This window comes from Hyla sarda, unplaced genomic scaffold (assembly GCF_029499605.1).
Source record: "Hyla sarda isolate aHylSar1 unplaced genomic scaffold, aHylSar1.hap1 scaffold_369, whole genome shotgun sequence".
Classification (NCBI taxonomy): Eukaryota; Metazoa; Chordata; class Amphibia; order Anura; family Hylidae; genus Hyla; species Hyla sarda.
Window position 1 is genome coordinate 225553 of NW_026610388.1, and position 19005 is coordinate 244557.

The following is a 19005-nucleotide window of genomic DNA, read 5'->3' on the forward strand; positions in this document are numbered from 1 at the left end:
CTATACTTTAGACTGTATCTAAACCTGCTCCAACATGGACTGACATTCTGGCCTACTTTCAGCCGATGCGACTTGTCTGTCGCTGAACAGTCGCTTTTTATGTATTCAGCACCTATGTATAATGTTGTAAAAATGCTCTAGAAGCTAAAGTCGCAGAAATGTCACACATATTTGGCCTGCAACTTTCTGTGCGACAAATTCAGACAGGAAAAATCAGTATAAATCCTTAGAAAATTATCCCCCAGTGTCTCCATCTGCTGGCGGTATTGAATAAGCATTGCTGCACTGATGGGGTATGCATTAGACGAAAAAAAAGAAGAAAAAGAAGAATAATACGCCCAGAAAAGAGGCGAAAAGGAGAAAAACAAAAAAATGTGAAAGAAAAGTAAGAGGAAGAGAAGGGAAAAAAAGGTGGAAATGGGTTTAAAAGTGATTTCGGCGGAGAAATATATATATATATATATATATATATATATATATATATATATATATATATATATATACGCGCACACACACACATATATATAAACGTATTCTCCGTTGAGATATTGCAGCCGCTGCTGTGTCCAGGCCCAGGAGCCTTAGCACTGTGCTGTGATGTCACTCAATACCACTGACATCACTAGGTGTAAACAACATCTCTCCTTTGCTGTGTATGTGACTATGGAGCTGTTTGGTGATGTCGTCTATTATGGCCTTCATAGAAGCAACAGGAGATTGTTGCATCCATCTAGAACCCTCAGAACTACAGTGCTATGATGTCACTCACTTCCACAGGCCTTGCAGAGTGTAAACAACAACAACCCAGCTTTGTTGTGTATGTAACCATAGGGATTTGTGATGTCACCTAGAACCTTCACAGCAGCGACAGCTTTATGAGGAGCATCAGCACTGCTCTGCCTGAGCAGAACCATCACCGCCATAGGTTGTCAAATAACCCGGGTTTAACCCACACAGGTAAGTCCAATGGGGTGCAGGCATGTCCTCTATGCTTACAGCTTCCCGTGGGTGTTGGTTTGATACCGTTTGGGGACAGCCAAGGAGGCATCTGCAGGCAACAAAGGTAGGTGTGTGCTTGTGTGTGTGTTTCCTATGCAGATCCTAAGCCCAGTGTCACATGCAAGTAGGAGGAGTAAGAAGGGTTCCTGGCAAATCCGGGTTATGGATTGCATTTAAAAAGGCCCCGTGGGAGTGCAATGGGCCCCTGTCTTGCTGCTTAGCAATAATGGTATGGGTTTAGGTTCTGCTGTGTGTACTGGTGGTTGACTGCCCCCCAGCCCAGAGTGTGCATGGAAAATTGTCTGGCAGCCTCCCTGACAGCAAGCAGTGATAGTGCCCATGAAGGGCACCTTGTTGGGCCCGCCCCTTTCACGGTTATCGCTTCTCGGCCTTTTGGCTAAGATCAAGTGTAGTATCTGTTCTTATCAGTTTTCATGCTGGTGGGGATGGGTGCTGCATGGAGGATGCAGGTGTACCAGGGCTTTCCGGGGCTGGTTCTGAGGAATCAGCTCGACGGCTGCCCGGATGTGACCTGTTCCCTCCGGGTCTCGCCATGAGGCTGAGAGGGTCTAGAGCCGAGGTACTTTTGTGCCTCGGGGAGTGGTGACCCCGAGGTGCCGAAACTCACTGGGAGAATAGGCTCACTGAGTTGAAGCACGGGCACCATAATCTCTTCACCTTGTGGCACTCACCTCTTGATTCCCGGCCTTCTGGCTAGGATCAGAGAAATTTTTATAGATCCGGCCGGATGTCCGGGCAGTATATCTGCACACATTCACTTATTTATTTATTTTTTGTCTCACTGTGTCACTTTTTGCGTGTTGTGTGTTCACAGGATTTGTCAGGATGCGGTAGCCCTTCTGGGTGTCCCTCCTGGCGGTCTAGGGGAGGTGTGTGTGGCCATTAGGTTCCGCACCTCCCTGCAAACACCCCGGGTACTCCTGCTTCGCAGGGTACCTACCGTAATCGGCTCTGCGGGCAGATACCTTGGCTAACGCCAAGGGGGATGCCGGGAGCATTTGTGGTCTCCTAGTAGCTTCGGCGAAAAGGGACATCGAACCTGGAACCTCGCAGGTACCTTTTGGTCCGGAGGCGAAGGGTAAGGTTTGTTGGGGGGCCTCTCTCCTATCGGAGAAGGGCTTGCGATAGACCGCATCCTTTGTGCACGTTTTTTTTAGTGTAACACGTTTGCACTTTTTCTTGCACTTTGGGTGAATCGAAAGCACGTTCCTCGGCTTTAGATAAAAAAAAAATCTGTTCTTATCAGTTTAATATCTGATACGTCCCCTATCTGGGGACCATATATTAAATGGATTTTTGAGAACGGGGGCCGATTTCGAAGCTTGCTTCCGTCGCCCTATGCATTGACCCGATATGGCAGTATCTTCGGGTACAGTGCACCACCCCCTTACAGGGTTAAAAAGAAAGATTCCTACTTTCATTGCTACCTGCTTGCTGGCTAGCCAGCTAGCCAGCCCTGTGGGCCTTGCTGCTGCTGCAGCCAAAAAACAAAAGGTGGTGCTGCTGCTGCTTCTGCTGCTTCTGCTTCTGCTTGTGTCTGGCCGCTGTTGGAGCGTCCAGGCACAGGACTTCTGCTGCTGCTGACTAAATGGCCTCCTTAATTGGATCATTTGAGTAGCCAGCACACCTGTGCAGGTAGGGCATGACATGATAGGCAGCTGCCTTGATAGCGGGTGGGTGCTGAATGTTCCTAATTGACAAAATAAGATTAATGCTTATGAAGAAATATAAAATCTCATCGCTTCCCCAATATCGCGCCACACCCCTACCCCTTAATTCCCTGGTTGAACTTGATGGACATATGTCTTTTTTCGACCGTACTAACTATGTAACTATGTAACATAACATGGGGGGGGGGGGGGGGGTCTCCTGGCTGTTCACACAGGTGTGTCATTGCTGTACATTGACCATGCATTGCTTCTGTGGTATTGCAAAGGCAAAGACAAATGCTTCCAGCCATCCATTGCACTAATGGATTGGTCATCAGCTGGCTGTCTATGTCCCGCATCAATATAGACCAAAGTACAGAGGGTTAGGCTATGCTATTGTGCACCTACCTGATGCATCAGAAGGTGCGAGGCCCTTGCTAAATTCTGTGCACAGACTTTGAGATCTATACTTTAGACTGTATCTAAACCTGCTCCAACATGGACTGACATTCTGGCCTACTTTCAGCCGATGCGACTTGTCTGTCGCTGAACAGTCGCTTTTTATGTATTCAGCACCTATGTATAATGTTGTAAAAATGCTCTAGAAGCTAAAGTCGCAGAAATGTCACACATATTTGGCCTGCAACTTTCTGTGCGACAAATTCAGACAGGAAAAATCAGTATAAATCCTTAGAAAATTATCCCCCAGTGTCTCCATCTGCTGGCGGTATTGAATAAGCATTGCTGCACTGATGGGGTATGCATTAGACGAAAAAAAAGAAGAAAAAGAAGAATAATACGCCCAGAAAAGAGGCGAAAAGGAGAAAAACGTAAAAAAACTTGAAAAAAAAGTAAGAGGAAGAGAAGGGAAAAAAAGGTGGAAATGGGTTTAAAAGTGATTTCGGCGGAGAAATATATATATATATATATATATATATATATATATATATATATACGCGCACACACACACATATATATAAACGTATTCTCCGTTGAGATATTGCAGCCGCTGCTGTGTCCAGGCCCAGGAGCCTTAGCACTGTGCTGTGATGTCACTCAATACCACTGACATCACTAGGTGTAAACAACATCTCTCCTTTGCTGTGTATGTGACTATGGAGCTGTTTGGTGATGTCGTCTATTATGGCCTTCATAGAAGCAACAGGAGATTGTTGCATCCATCTAGAACCCTCAGAACTACAGTGCTATGATGTCACTCACTTCCACAGGCCTTGCAGAGTGTAAACAACAACAACCCAGCTTTGTTGTGTATGTAACCATAGGGATTTGTGATGTCACCTAGAACCTTCACAGCAGCGACAGCTTTATGAGGAGCATCAGCACTGCTCTGCCTGAGCAGAACCATCACCGCCATAGGTTGTCAAATAACCCGGGTTTAACCCACACAGGTAAGTCCAATGGGGTGCAGGCATGTCCTCTATGCTTACAGCTTCCCGTGGGTGTTGGTTTGATACCGTTTGGGGACAGCCAAGGAGGCATCTGCAGGCAACAAAGGTAGGTGTGTGCTTGTGTGTGTGTTTCCTATGCAGATCCTAAGCCCAGTGTCACATGCAAGTAGGAGGAGTAAGAAGGGTTCCTGGCAAATCCGGGTTATGGATTGCATTTAAAAAGGCCCCGTGGGAGTGCAATGGGCCCCTGTCTTGCTGCTTAGCAATAATGGTATGGGTTTAGGTTCTGCTGTGTGTACTGGTGGTTGACTGCCCCCCAGCCCAGAGTGTGCATGGAAAATTGTCTGGCAGCCTCCCTGACAGCAAGCAGTGATAGTGCCCATGAAGGGCACCTTGTTGGGCCCGCCCCTTTCACGGTTATCGCTTCTCGGCCTTTTGGCTAAGATCAAGTGTAGTATCTGTTCTTATCAGTTTAATATCTGATACGTCCCCTATCTGGGGACCATATATTAAATGGATTTTTGAGAACGGGGGCCGATTTCGAAGCTTGCTTCTGTCGCCCTATGCATTGACCCGATATGACAGTATCTTCGGGTACAGTGCACCACCCCCTTACAGGGTTAAAAAGAAAGATTCCTACTTTCATTGCTACCTGCTTGCTGGCTAGCCAGCTAGCCAGCCCTGTGGGCCTTGCTGCTGCTGCAGCCAAAAAACAAAAGGTGGTGCTGCTGCTGCTTCTGCTGCTTCTGCTTCTGCTTGTGTCTGGCCGCTGTTGGAGCGTCCAGGCACAGGACTTCTGCTGCTGCTGACTAAATGGCCTCCTTAATTGGATCATTTGAGTAGCCAGCACACCTGTGCAGGTAGGGCATGACATGATAGGCAGCTGCCTTGATAGCGGGTGGGTGCTGAATGTTCCTAATTGACAAAATAAGATTAATGCTTATGAAGAAATATAAAATCTCATCGCTTCCCCAATATCGCGCCACACCCCTACCCCTTAATTCCCTGGTTGAACTTGATGGACATATGTCTTTTTTCGACCGTACTAACTATGTAACTATGTAACATAACATGGGGGGGGGGGTCTCCTGGCTGTTCACACAGGTGTGTCATTGCTGTACATTGACCATGCATTGCTTCTGTGGTATTGCAAAGGCAAAGACAAATGCTTCCAGCCATCCATTGCACTAATGGATTGGTCATCAGCTGGCTGTCTATGTCCCGCATCAATATAGACCAAAGTACAGAGGGTTAGGCTATGCTATTGTGCACCTACCTGATGCATCAGAAGGTGCGAGGCCCTTGCTAAATTCTGTGCACAGACTTTGAGATCTATACTTTAGACTGTATCTAAACCTGCTCCAACATGGACTGACATTCTGGCCTACTTTCAGCTGATGCGACTTGTCTGTCGCTGAACAGTCGCTTTTTATGTATTCAGCACCTATGTATAATGTTGTAAAAATGCTCTAGAAGCTAAAGTCGCAGAAATGTCACACATATTTGGCCTGCAACTTTCTGTGCGACAAATTCAGACAGGAAAAATCAGTATAAATCCTTAGAAAATTATCCCCCAGTGTCTCCATCTGCTGGCGGTATTGAATAAGCATTGCTGCACTGATGGGGTATGCATTAGACGAAAAAAAAGAAGAAAAAGAAGAATAATACGCCCAGAAAAGAGGCGAAAAGGAGAAAAACGTAAAAAAACGTGAAAAAAAAGTAAGAGGAAGAGAAGGGAAAAAAAGGTGGAAATGGGTTTAAAAGTGATTTCGGCGGAGAATATATATATATATATATATATATATATATATATATATATATATACGCGCACACACACACATATATATAAACGTATTCTCCGTTGAGATATTGCAGCCGCTGCTGTGTCCAGGCCCAGGAGCCTTAGCACTGTGCTGTGATGTCACTCAATACCACTGACATCACTAGGTGTAAACAACATCTCTCCTTTGCTGTGTATGTGACTATGGAGCTGTTTGGTGATGTCGTCTATTATGGCCTTCATAGAAGCAACAGGAGATTGTTGCATCCATCTAGAACCCTCAGAACTACAGTGCTATGATGTCACTCACTTCCACAGGCCTTGCAGAGTGTAAACAACAACAACCCAGCTTTGTTGTGTATGTAACCATAGGGATTTGTGATGTCACCTAGAACCTTCACAGCAGCGACAGCTTTATGAGGAGCATCAGCACTGCTCTGCCTGAGCAGAACCATCACCGCCATAGGTTGTCAAATAACCCGGGTTTAACCCACACAGGTAAGTCCAATGGGGTGCAGGCATGTCCTCTATGCTTACAGCTTCCCGTGGGTGTTGGTTTGATACCGTTTGGGGACAGCCAAGGAGGCATCTGCAGGCAACAAAGGTAGGTGTGTGCTTGTGTGTGTGTTTCCTATGCAGATCCTAAGCCCAGTGTCACATGCAAGTAGGAGGAGTAAGAAGGGTTCCTGGCAAATCCGGGTTATGGATTGCATTTAAAAAGGCCCCGTGGGAGTGCAATGGGCCCCTGTCTTGCTGCTTAGCAATAATGGTATGGGTTTAGGTTCTGCTGTGTGTACTGGTGGTTGACTGCCCCCCAGCCCAGAGTGTGCATGGAAAATTGTCTGGCAGCCTCCCTGACAGCAAGCAGTGATAGTGCCCATGAAGGGCACCTTGTTGGGCCCGCCCCTTTCACGGTTATCGCTTCTCGGCCTTTTGGCTAAGATCAAGTGTAGTATCTGTTCTTATCAGTTTAATATCTGATACGTCCCCTATCTGGGGACCATATATTAAATGGATTTTTGAGAACGGGGGCCGATTTCGAAGCTTGCTTCCGTCGCCCTATGCATTGACCCGATATTACAGTATCTTCGGGTACAGTGCACCACCCCCTTACAGGGTTAAAAAGAAAGATTCCTACTTTCATTGCTACCTGCTTGCTGGCTAGCCAGCTAGCCAGCCCTGTGGGCCTTGCTGCTGCTGCAGCCAAAAAACAAAAGGTGGTGCTGCTGCTGCTTCTGCTGCTTCTGCTGCTTCTGCTTGTGTCTGGCCGCTGTTGGAGCGTCCAGGCACAGGACTTCTGCTGCTGCTGACTAAATGGCCTCCTTAATTGGATCATTTGAGTAGCCAGCACACCTGTGCAGGTAGGGCATGACATGATAGGCAGCTGCCTTGATAGCGGGTGGGTGCTGAATGTTCCTAATTGACAAAATAAGATTAATGCTTATGAAGAAATATAAAATCTCATCCCTTCCCCAATATCGCGCCACACCCCTACCCCTTAATTCCCTGGTTGAACTTGATGGACATATGTCTTTTTTCGACCGTACTAACTATGTAACTATGTAACATAACATGGGGGGGGGGGGGTCTCCTGGCTGTTCACACAGGTGTGTCATTGCTGTACATTGACCATGCATTGCTTCTGTGGTATTGCAAAGGCAAAGACAAATGCTTCCAGCCATCCATTGCACTAATGGATTGGTCATCAGCTGGCTGTCTATGTCCCGCATCAATATAGACCAAAGTACAGAGGGTTAGGCTATGCTATTGTGCACCTACCTGATGCATCAGAAGGTGCGAGGCCCTTGCTAAATTCTGTGCACAGACTTTGAGATCTATACTTTAGACTGTATCTAAACCTGCTCCAACATGGACTGACATTCTGGCCTACTTTCAGCCGATGCGACTTGTCTGTCGCTGAACAGTCGCTTTTTATGTATTCAGCACCTATGTATAATGTTGTAAAAATGCTCTAGAAGCTAAAGTCGCAGAAATGTCACACATATTTGGCCTGCAACTTTCTGTGCGACAAATTCAGACAGGAAAAATCAGTATAAATCCTTAGAAAATTATCCCCCAGTGTCTCCATCTGCTGGCGGTATTGAATAAGCATTGCTGCACTGATGGGGTATGCATTAGACGAAAAAAAAGAAGAAAAAGAAGAATAATATGCCCAGAAAAGAGGCGAAAAGGAGAAAAACGTAAAAAAACGTGAAAAAAAAGTAAGAGGAAGAGAAGGGAAAAAAAGGTGGAAATGGGTTTAAAAGTGATTTCGGCGGAGAAATATATATATATATATATATATATATATATATATATATATATACGCGCACACACACACATATATATAAACGTATTCTCCGTTGAGATATTGCAGCCGCTGCTGTGTCCAGGCCCAGGAGCCTTAGCACTGTGCTGTGATGTCACTCAATACCACTGACATCACTAGGTGTAAACAACATCTCTCCTTTGCTGTGTATGTGACTATGGAGCTGTTTGGTGATGTCGTCTATTATGGCCTTCATAGAAGCAACAGGAGATTGTTGCATCCATCTAGAACCCTCAGAACTACAGTGCTATGATGTCACTCACTTCCACAGGCCTTGCAGAGTGTAAACAACAACAACCCAGCTTTGTTGTGTATGTAACCATAGGGATTTGTGATGTCACCTAGAACCTTCACAGCAGCGACAGCTTTATGAGGAGCATCAGCACTGCTCTGCCTGAGCAGAACCATCACCGCCATAGGTTGTCAAATAACCCGGGTTTAACCCACACAGGTAAGTCCAATGGGGTGCAGGCATGTCCTCTATGCTTACAGCTTCCCGTGGGTGTTGGTTTGATACCGTTTGGGGACAGCCAAGGAGGCATCTGCAGGCAACAAAGGTAGGTGTGTGCTTGTGTGTGTGTTTCCTATGCAGATCCTAAGCCCAGTGTCACATGCAAGTAGGAGGAGTAAGAAGGGTTCCTGGCAAATCCGGGTTATGGATTGCATTTAAAAAGGCCCCGTGGGAGTGCAATGGGCCCCTGTCTTGCTGCTTAGCAATAATGGTATGGGTTTAGGTTCTGCTGTGTGTACTGGTGGTTGACTGCCCCCCAGCCCAGAGTGTGCATGGAAAATTGTCTGGCAGCCTCCCTGACAGCAAGCAGTGATAGTGCCCATGAAGGGCACCTTGTTGGGCCCGCCCCTTTCACGGTTATCGCTTCTCGGCCTTTTGGCTAAGATCAAGTGTAGTATCTGTTCTTATCAGTTTAATATCTGATACGTCCCCTATCTGGGGACCATATATTAAATGGATTTTTGAGAACGGGGGCCGATTTCGAAGCTTGCTTCTGTCGCCCTATGCATTGACCCGATATGACAGTATCTTCGGGTACAGTGCACCACCCCCTTACAGGGTTAAAAAGAAAGATTCCTACTTTCATTGCTACCTGCTTGCTGGCTAGCCAGCTAGCCAGCCCTGTGGGCCTTGCTGCTGCTGCAGCCAAAAAACAAAAGGTGGTGCTGCTGCTGCTTCTGCTGCTTCTGCTTCTGCTTGTGTCTGGCCGCTGTTGGAGCGTCCAGGCACAGGACTTCTGCTGCTGCTGACTAAATGGCCTCCTTAATTGGATCATTTGAGTAGCCAGCACACCTGTGCAGGTAGGGCATGACATGATAGGCAGCTGCCTTGATAGCGGGTGGGTGCTGAATGTTCCTAATTGACAAAATAAGATTAATGCTTATGAAGAAATATAAAATCTCATCGCTTCCCCAATATCGCGCCACACCCCTACCCCTTAATTCCCTGGTTGAACTTGATGGACATATGTCTTTTTTCGACCGTACTAACTATGTAACTATGTAACATAACATGGGGGGGGGGGTCTCCTGGCTGTTCACACAGGTGTGTCATTGCTGTACATTGACCATGCATTGCTTCTGTGGTATTGCAAAGGCAAAGACAAATGCTTCCAGCCATCCATTGCACTAATGGATTGGTCATCAGCTGGCTGTCTATGTCCCGCATCAATATAGACCAAAGTACAGAGGGTTAGGCTATGCTATTGTGCACCTACCTGATGCATCAGAAGGTGCGAGGCCCTTGCTAAATTCTGTGCACAGACTTTGAGATCTATACTTTAGACTGTATCTAAACCTGCTCCAACATGGACTGACATTCTGGCCTACTTTCAGCTGATGCGACTTGTCTGTCGCTGAACAGTCGCTTTTTATGTATTCAGCACCTATGTATAATGTTGTAAAAATGCTCTAGAAGCTAAAGTCGCAGAAATGTCACACATATTTGGCCTGCAACTTTCTGTGCGACAAATTCAGACAGGAAAAATCAGTATAAATCCTTAGAAAATTATCCCCCAGTGTCTCCATCTGCTGGCGGTATTGAATAAGCATTGCTGCACTGATGGGGTATGCATTAGACGAAAAAAAAGAAGAAAAAGAAGAATAATACGCCCAGAAAAGAGGCGAAAAGGAGAAAAACGTAAAAAAACGTGAAAAAAAAGTAAGAGGAAGAGAAGGGAAAAAAAGGTGGAAATGGGTTTAAAAGTGATTTCGGCGGAGAAATATATATATATATATATATATATATATATATATATATATATATATATACGCGCACACACACACATATATATAAACGTATTCTCCGTTGAGATATTGCAGCCGCTGCTGTGTCCAGGCCCAGGAGCCTTAGCACTGTGCTGTGATGTCACTCAATACCACTGACATCACTAGGTGTAAACAACATCTCTCCTTTGCTGTGTATGTGACTATGGAGCTGTTTGGTGATGTCGTCTATTATGGCCTTCATAGAAGCAACAGGAGATTGTTGCATCCATCTAGAACCCTCAGAACTACAGTGCTATGATGTCACTCACTTCCACAGGCCTTGCAGAGTGTAAACAACAACAACCCAGCTTTGTTGTGTATGTAACCATAGGGATTTGTGATGTCACCTAGAACCTTCACAGCAGCGACAGCTTTATGAGGAGCATCAGCACTGCTCTGCCTGAGCAGAACCATCACCGCCATAGGTTGTCAAATAACCCGGGTTTAACCCACACAGGTAAGTCCAATGGGGTGCAGGCATGTCCTCTATGCTTACAGCTTCCCGTGGGTGTTGGTTTGATACCGTTTGGGGACAGCCAAGGAGGCATCTGCAGGCAACAAAGGTAGGTGTGTGCTTGTGTGTGTGTTTCCTATGCAGATCCTAAGCCCAGTGTCACATGCAAGTAGGAGGAGTAAGAAGGGTTCCTGGCAAATCCGGGTTATGGATTGCATTTAAAAAGGCCCCGTGGGAGTGCAATGGGCCCCTGTCTTGCTGCTTAGCAATAATGGTATGGGTTTAGGTTCTGCTGTGTGTACTGGTGGTTGACTGCCCCCCAGCCCAGAGTGTGCATGGAAAATTGTCTGGCAGCCTCCCTGACAGCAAGCAGTGATAGTGCCCATGAAGGGCACCTTGTTGGGCCCGCCCCTTTCACGGTTATCGCTTCTCGGCCTTTTGGCTAAGATCAAGTGTAGTATCTGTTCTTATCAGTTTAATATCTGATACGTCCCCTATCTGGGGACCATATATTAAATGGATTTTTGAGAACGGGGGCCGATTTCGAAGCTTGCTTCCGTCGCCCTATGCATTGACCCGATATTACAGTATCTTCGGGTACAGTGCACCACCCCCTTACAGGGTTAAAAAGAAAGATTCCTACTTTCATTGCTACCTGCTTGCTGGCTAGCCAGCTAGCCAGCCCTGTGGGCCTTGCTGCTGCTGCAGCCAAAAAACAAAAGGTGGTGCTGCTGCTGCTTCTGCTGCTTCTGCTGCTTCTGCTTGTGTCTGGCCGCTGTTGGAGCGTCCAGGCACAGGACTTCTGCTGCTGCTGACTAAATGGCCTCCTTAATTGGATCATTTGAGTAGCCAGCACACCTGTGCAGGTAGGGCATGACATGATAGGCAGCTGCCTTGATAGCGGGTGGGTGCTGAATGTTCCTAATTGACAAAATAAGATTAATGCTTATGAAGAAATATAAAATCTCATCCCTTCCCCAATATCGCGCCACACCCCTACCCCTTAATTCCCTGGTTGAACTTGATGGACATATGTCTTTTTTCGACCGTACTAACTATGTAACTATGTAACATAACATGGGGGGGGGGGGGGTCTCCTGGCTGTTCACACAGGTGTGTCATTGCTGTACATTGACCATGCATTGCTTCTGTGGTATTGCAAAGGCAAAGACAAATGCTTCCAGCCATCCATTGCACTAATGGATTGGTCATCAGCTGGCTGTCTATGTCCCGCATCAATATAGACCAAAGTACAGAGGGTTAGGCTATGCTATTGTGCACCTACCTGATGCATCAGAAGGTGCGAGGCCCTTGCTAAATTCTGTGCACAGACTTTGAGATCTATACTTTAGACTGTATCTAAACCTGCTCCAACATGGACTGACATTCTGGCCTACTTTCAGCCGATGCGACTTGTCTGTCGCTGAACAGTCGCTTTTTATGTATTCAGCACCTATGTATAATGTTGTAAAAATGCTCTAGAAGCTAAAGTCGCAGAAATGTCACACATATTTGGCCTGCAACTTTCTGTGCGACAAATTCAGACAGGAAAAATCAGTATAAATCCTTAGAAAATTATCCCCCAGTGTCTCCATCTGCTGGCGGTATTGAATAAGCATTGCTGCACTGATGGGGTATGCATTAGACGAAAAAAAAGAAGAAAAAGAAGAATAATATGCCCAGAAAAGAGGCGAAAAGGAGAAAAACGTAAAAAAACGTGAAAAAAAAGTAAGAGGAAGAGAAGGGAAAAAAAGGTGGAAATGGGTTTAAAAGTGATTTCGGCGGAGAAATATATATATATATATATATATATATATATATATATATATATACGCGCACACACACACATATATATAAACGTATTCTCCGTTGAGATATTGCAGCCGCTGCTGTGTCCAGGCCCAGGAGCCTTAGCACTGTGCTGTGATGTCACTCAATACCACTGACATCACTAGGTGTAAACAACATCTCTCCTTTGCTGTGTATGTGACTATGGAGCTGTTTGGTGATGTCGTCTATTATGGCCTTCATAGAAGCAACAGGAGATTGTTGCATCCATCTAGAACCCTCAGAACTACAGTGCTATGATGTCACTCACTTCCACAGGCCTTGCAGAGTGTAAACAACAACAACCCAGCTTTGTTGTGTATGTAACCATAGGGATTTGTGATGTCACCTAGAACCTTCACAGCAGCGACAGCTTTATGAGGAGCATCAGCACTGCTCTGCCTGAGCAGAACCATCACCGCCATAGGTTGTCAAATAACCCGGGTTTAACCCACACAGGTAAGTCCAATGGGGTGCAGGCATGTCCTCTATGCTTACAGCTTCCCGTGGGTGTTGGTTTGATACCGTTTGGGGACAGCCAAGGAGGCATCTGCAGGCAACAAAGGTAGGTGTGTGCTTGTGTGTGTGTTTCCTATGCAGATCCTAAGCCCAGTGTCACATGCAAGTAGGAGGAGTAAGAAGGGTTCCTGGCAAATCCGGGTTATGGATTGCATTTAAAAAGGCCCCGTGGGAGTGCAATGGGCCCCTGTCTTGCTGCTTAGCAATAATGGTATGGGTTTAGGTTCTGCTGTGTGTACTGGTGGTTGACTGCCCCCCAGCCCAGAGTGTGCATGGAAAATTGTCTGGCAGCCTCCCTGACAGCAAGCAGTGATAGTGCCCATGAAGGGCACCTTGTTGGGCCCGTCCCTTTCACGGTTATCGCTTCTCGGCCTTTTGGCTAAGATCAAGTGTAGTATCTGTTCTTATCAGTTTAATATCTGATACGTCCCCTATCTGGGGACCATATATTAAATGGATTTTTGAGAACGGGGGCCGATTTCGAAGCTTGCTTCCGTCGCCCTATGCATTGACCCGATATGGCAGTATCTTCGGGTACAGTGCACCACCCCCTTACAGGGTTAAAAAGAAAGATTCCTACTTTCATTGCTACCTGCTTGCTGGCTAGCCAGCTAGCCAGCCCTGTGGGCCTTGCTGCTGCTGCAGCCAAAAAACAAAAGGTGGTGCTGCTGCTGCTTCTGCTGCTTCTGCTTCTGCTTGTGTCTGGCCGCTGTTGGAGCGTCCAGGCACAGGACTTCTGCTGCTGCTGACTAAATGGCCTCCTTAATTGGATCATTTGAGTAGCCAGCACACCTGTGCAGGTAGGGCATGACATGATAGGCAGCTGCCTTGATAGCGGGTGGGTGCTGAATGTTCCTAATTGACAAAATAAGATTAATGCTTATGAAGAAATATAAAATCTCATCCCTTCCCCAATATCGCGCCACACCCCTACCCCTTAATTCCCTGGTTGAACTTGATGGACATATGTCTTTTTTCGACCGTACTAACTATGTAACTATGTAACATAACATGGGGGGGGGTGGGGGGCGTCTCCTGGCTGTTCACACAGGTGTGTCATTGCTGTACATTGACCATACATTGCTTCTGTGGTATTGCAAAGGCAAAGACAAATGCTTCCAGCCATCCATTGCACTAATGGATTGGTCATCAGCTGGCTGTCTATGTCCCGCATCAATATAGACCAAAGTACAGAGGGTTAGGCTATGCTATTGTGCACCTACCTGATGCATCAGAAGGTGCGAGGCCCTTGCTAAATTCTGTGCACAGACTTTGAGATCTATACTTTAGACTGTATCTAAACCTGCTCCAACATGGACTGACATTCTGGCCTACTTTCAGCCGATGCGACTTGTCTGTCGCTGAACAGTCGCTTTTTATGTATTCAGCACCTATGTATAATGTTGTAAAAATGCTCTAGAAGCTAAAGTCGCAGAAATGTCACACATATTTGGCCTGCAACTTTCTGTGCGACAAATTCAGACAGGAAAAATCAGTATAAATCCTTAGAAAATTATCCCCCAGTGTCTCCATCTGCTGGCGGTATTGAATAAGCATTGCTGCACTGATGGGGTATGCATTAGACGAAAAAAAAGAAGAAAAAGAAGAATAATACGCCCAGAAAAGAGGCGAAAAGGAGGAAAACGTAAAAAAACGTGAAAAAAAAGTAAGAGGAAGAGAAGGGAAAAAAAGGTGGAAATGGGTTTAAAAGTGATTTCGGCGGAGAAATATATATATATATATATATATATATATATATATATATACGCGCACACACACACATATATATAAACGTATTCTCCGTTGAGATATTGCAGCCGCTGCTGTGTCCAGGCCCAGGAGCCTTAGCACTGTGCTGTGATGTCACTCAATACCACTGACATCACTAGGTGTAAACAACATCTCTCCTTTGCTGTGTATGTGACTATGGAGCTGTTTGGTGATGTCGTCTATTATGGCCTTCATAGAAGCAACAGGAGATTGTTGCATCCATCTAGAACCCTCAGAACTACAGTGCTATGATGTCACTCACTTCCACAGGCCTTGCAGAGTGTAAACAACAACAACCCAGCTTTGTTGTGTATGTAACCATAGGGATTTGTGATGTCACCTAGAACCTTCACAGCAGCGACAGCTTTATGAGGAGCATCAGCACTGCTCTGCCTGAGCAGAACCATCACCGCCATAGGTTGTCAAATAACCCGGGTTTAACCCACACAGGTAAGTCCAATGGGGTGCAGGCATGTCCTCTATGCTTACAGCTTCCCGTGGGTGTTGGTTTGATACCGTTTGGGGACAGCCAAGGAGGCATCTGCAGGCAACAAAGGTAGGTGTGTGCTTGTGTGTGTGTTTCCTATGCAGATCCTAAGCCCAGTGTCACATGCAAGTAGGAGGAGTAAGAAGGGTTCCTGGCAAATCCGGGTTATGGATTGCATTTAAAGAGGCCCCGTGGGAGTGCAATGGGCCCCTGTCTTGCTGCTTAGCAATAATGGTATGGGTTTAGGTTCTGCTGTGTGTACTGGTGGTTGACTGCCCCCCAGCCCAGAGTGTGCATGGAAAATTGTCTGGCAGCCTCCCTGACAGCAAGCAGTGATAGTGCCCATGAAGGGCACCTTGTTGGGCCCGCCCCTTTCACGGTTATCGCTTCTCGGCCTTTTGGCTAAGATCAAGTGTAGTATCTGTTCTTATCAGTTTAATATCTGATACGTCCCCTATCTGGGGACCATATATTAAATGGATTTTTGAGAACGGGGGCCGATTTCGAAGCTTGCTTCCGTCGCCCTATGCATTGACCCGATATGGCAGTATCTTCGGGTACAGTGCACCACCCCCTTACAGGGTTAAAAAGAAAGATTCCTACTTTCATTGCTACCTGCTTGCTGGCTAGCCAGCTAGCCAGCCCTGTGGGCCTTGCTGCTGCTGCAGCAGCCAAAAAACAAAAGGTGGTGCTGCTGCTGCTTCTGCTGCTTCTGCTTCTGCTTGTGTCTGGCCGCTGTTGGAGCGTCCAGGCACAGGACTTCTGCTGCTGCTGACTAAATGGCCTCCTTAATTGGATCATTTGAGTAGCCAGCACACCTGTGCAGGTAGGGCATGACATGATAGGCAGCTGCCTTGATAGCGGGTGGGTGCTGAATGTTCCTAATTGACAAAATAAGATTAATGCTTATGAAGAAATATAAAATCTCATCCCTTCCCCAATATCGCGCCACACCCCTACCCCTTAATTCCCTGGTTGAACTTGATGGACATATGTCTTTTTTCGACCGTACTAACTATGTAACTATGTAACATAACATGGGGGGGGGGGGGGGTCTCCTGGCTGTTCACACAGGTGTGTCATTGCTGTACATTGACCATGCATTGCTTCTGTGGTATTGCAAAGGCAAAGACAAATGCTTCCAGCCATCCATTGCACTAATGGATTGGTCATCAGCTGGCTGTCTATGTCCCGCATCAATATAGACCAAAGTACAGAGGGTTAGGCTATGCTATTGTGCACCTACCTGATGCATCAGAAGGTGCGAGGCCCTTGCTAAATTCTGTGCACAGACTTTGAGATCTATACTTTAGACTGTATCTAAACCTGCTCCAACATGGACTGACATTCTGGCCTACTTTCAGCCGATGCGACTTGTCTGTCGCTGAACAGTCGCTTTTTATGTATTCAGCACCTATGTATAATGTTGTAAAAATGCTCTAGAAGCTAAAGTCGCAGAAATGTCACACATATTTGGCCTGCAACTTTCTGTGCGACAAATTCAGACAGGAAAAATCAGTATAAATCCTTAGAAAATTATCCCCCAGTGTCTCCATCTGCTGGCGGTATTGAATAAGCATTGCTGCACTGATGGGGTATGCATTAGACGAAAAAAAAGAAGAAAAAGAAGAATAATACGCCCAGAAAAGAGGCGAAAAGGAGAAAAACGTAAAAAAATGTGAAAAAAAAGTAAGAGGAAGAGAAGGGAAAAAAAGGTGGAAATGGGTTTAAAAGTGATTTCGGCGGAGAAATATATATATATATATATATATATATATATATATATATATATATATATATATATATATATATACGCGCACACACACACATATATATAAACGTATTCTCCGTTGAGATATTGCAGCCGCTGCTGTGTCCAGGCCCAGGAGCCTTAGCACTGTGCTGTGATGTCACTCAATACCACTGACATCACTAGGTGTAAACAACATCTCTCCTTTGCTGTGTATGTGACTATGGAGCTGTTTGGTGATGTCGTCTATTATGGCCTTCATAGAAGCAACAGGAGATTGTTGCATCCATCTAGAACCCTCAGAACTACAGTGCTATGATGTCACTCACTTCCACAGGCCTTGCAGAGTGTAAACAACAACAACCCAGCTTTGTTGTGTATGTAACCATAGGGATTTGTGATGTCACCTAGAACCTTCACAGCAGCGACAGCTTTATGAGGAGCATCAGCACTGCTCTGCCTGAGCAGAACCATCACCGCCATAGGTTGTCAAATAACCCGGGTTTAACCCACACAGGTAAGTCCAATGGGGTGCAGGCATGTCCTCTATGCTTACAGCTTCCCGTGGGTGTTGGTTTGATACCGTTTGGGGACAGCCAAGGAGGCATCTGCAGGCAACAAAGGTAGGTGTGTGCTTGTGTGTGTGTTTCCTATGCAGATCCTAAGCCCAGTGTCACATGCAAGTAGGAGGAGTAAGAAGGGTTCCTGGCAAATCCGGGTTATGGATTGCATTTAAAAAGGCCCCGTGGGAGTGCAATGGGCCCCTGTCTTGCTGCTTAGCAATAATGGTATGGGTTTAGGTTCTGCTGTGTGTACTGGTGGTTGACTGCCCCCCAGCCCAGAGTGTGCATGGAAAATTGTCTGGCAGCCTCCCTGACAGCAAGCAGTGATAGTGCCCATGAAGGGCACCTTGTTGGGCCCGCCCCTTTCACGGTTATCGCTTCTCGGCCTTTTGGCTAAGATCAAGTGTAGTATCTGTTCTTATCAGTTTAATATCTGATACGTCCCCTATCTGGGGACCATATATTAAATGGATTTTTGAGAACGGGGGCCGATTTCGAAGCTTGCTTCCGTCGCCCTATGCATTGACCCGATATGGCAGTATCTTCGGGTACAGTGCACCACCCCCTTACAGGGTTAAAAAGAAAGATTCCTACTTTCATTGCTACCTGCTTGCTGGCTAGCCAGCTAGCCAGCCCTGTGGGCCTTGCTGCTGCCGCAGCCAAAAAACAAAAGGTGGTGCTGCTGCTGCTTCTGCTGCTTCTGCTTCTGCTTGTGTCTGGCCGCTGTTGGAGCGTCCAGGCACAGGACTTCTGCTGCTGCTGACTAAATGGCCTCCTTAATTGGATCATTTGAGTAGCCAGCACACCTGTGCAGGTAGGGCATGACATGATAGGCAGCTGCCTTGATAGCGGGTGGGTGCTGAATGTTCCTAATTGACAAAATAAGATTAATGCTTATGAAGAAATATAAAATCTCATCCCTTCCCCAATATCGCGCCACACCCCTACCCCTTAATTCCCTGGTTGAACTTGATGGACATATGTCTTTTTTCGACCGTACTAACTATGTAACTATGTAACATAACATGGGGGGGGGGGGGGTCTCCTGGCTGTTCACACAGGTGTGTCATTGCTGTACATTGACCATGCATTGCTTCTGTGGTATTGCAAAGGCAAAGACAAATGCTTCCAGCCATCCATTGCACTAATGGATTGGTCATCAGCTGGCTGT

The 19005-nt window shown here is 46.3% G+C and overlaps 8 non-coding genes and 1 pseudogene across 8 annotated transcripts; all 9 read left to right on the plus strand.

The window, feature by feature from the left end:
* Positions 1–1376: 1376 nt before the first annotated feature.
* Positions 1377–1486, plus strand: LOC130332127 (U2 spliceosomal RNA; annotated as a pseudogene).
* A 736-nt stretch (positions 1487–2222) lies between these two features.
* On the plus strand, positions 2223–2405 carry LOC130332116 (U2 spliceosomal RNA). The gene has a single exon (XR_008874866.1). It is a non-coding gene; the product is annotated as a U2 spliceosomal RNA (small nuclear RNA).
* A 2092-nt stretch (positions 2406–4497) lies between these two features.
* Positions 4498–4688, plus strand: LOC130332093 (U2 spliceosomal RNA). Its single transcript, XR_008874845.1, has one exon. It is a non-coding gene; the product is annotated as a U2 spliceosomal RNA (small nuclear RNA).
* Positions 4689–6775: 2087 nt separating this feature from the next.
* LOC130332046 (U2 spliceosomal RNA) lies at positions 6776–6966 on the plus strand. The gene has a single exon (XR_008874801.1). It is a non-coding gene; the product is annotated as a U2 spliceosomal RNA (small nuclear RNA).
* Positions 6967–9057: 2091 nt separating this feature from the next.
* Positions 9058–9248, plus strand: LOC130332094 (U2 spliceosomal RNA). The gene has a single exon (XR_008874846.1). It is a non-coding gene; the product is annotated as a U2 spliceosomal RNA (small nuclear RNA).
* A 2092-nt stretch (positions 9249–11340) lies between these two features.
* On the plus strand, positions 11341–11531 carry LOC130332138 (U2 spliceosomal RNA). The gene has a single exon (XR_008874875.1). It is a non-coding gene; the product is annotated as a U2 spliceosomal RNA (small nuclear RNA).
* A 2092-nt stretch (positions 11532–13623) lies between these two features.
* LOC130332073 (U2 spliceosomal RNA) lies at positions 13624–13814 on the plus strand. Its single transcript, XR_008874827.1, has one exon. It is a non-coding gene; the product is annotated as a U2 spliceosomal RNA (small nuclear RNA).
* A 2089-nt stretch (positions 13815–15903) lies between these two features.
* LOC130332075 (U2 spliceosomal RNA) lies at positions 15904–16094 on the plus strand. The gene has a single exon (XR_008874828.1). It is a non-coding gene; the product is annotated as a U2 spliceosomal RNA (small nuclear RNA).
* A 2113-nt stretch (positions 16095–18207) lies between these two features.
* On the plus strand, positions 18208–18398 carry LOC130332076 (U2 spliceosomal RNA). The gene has a single exon (XR_008874829.1). It is a non-coding gene; the product is annotated as a U2 spliceosomal RNA (small nuclear RNA).
* The last annotated feature ends 607 nt before the right edge of the window (positions 18399–19005 follow it).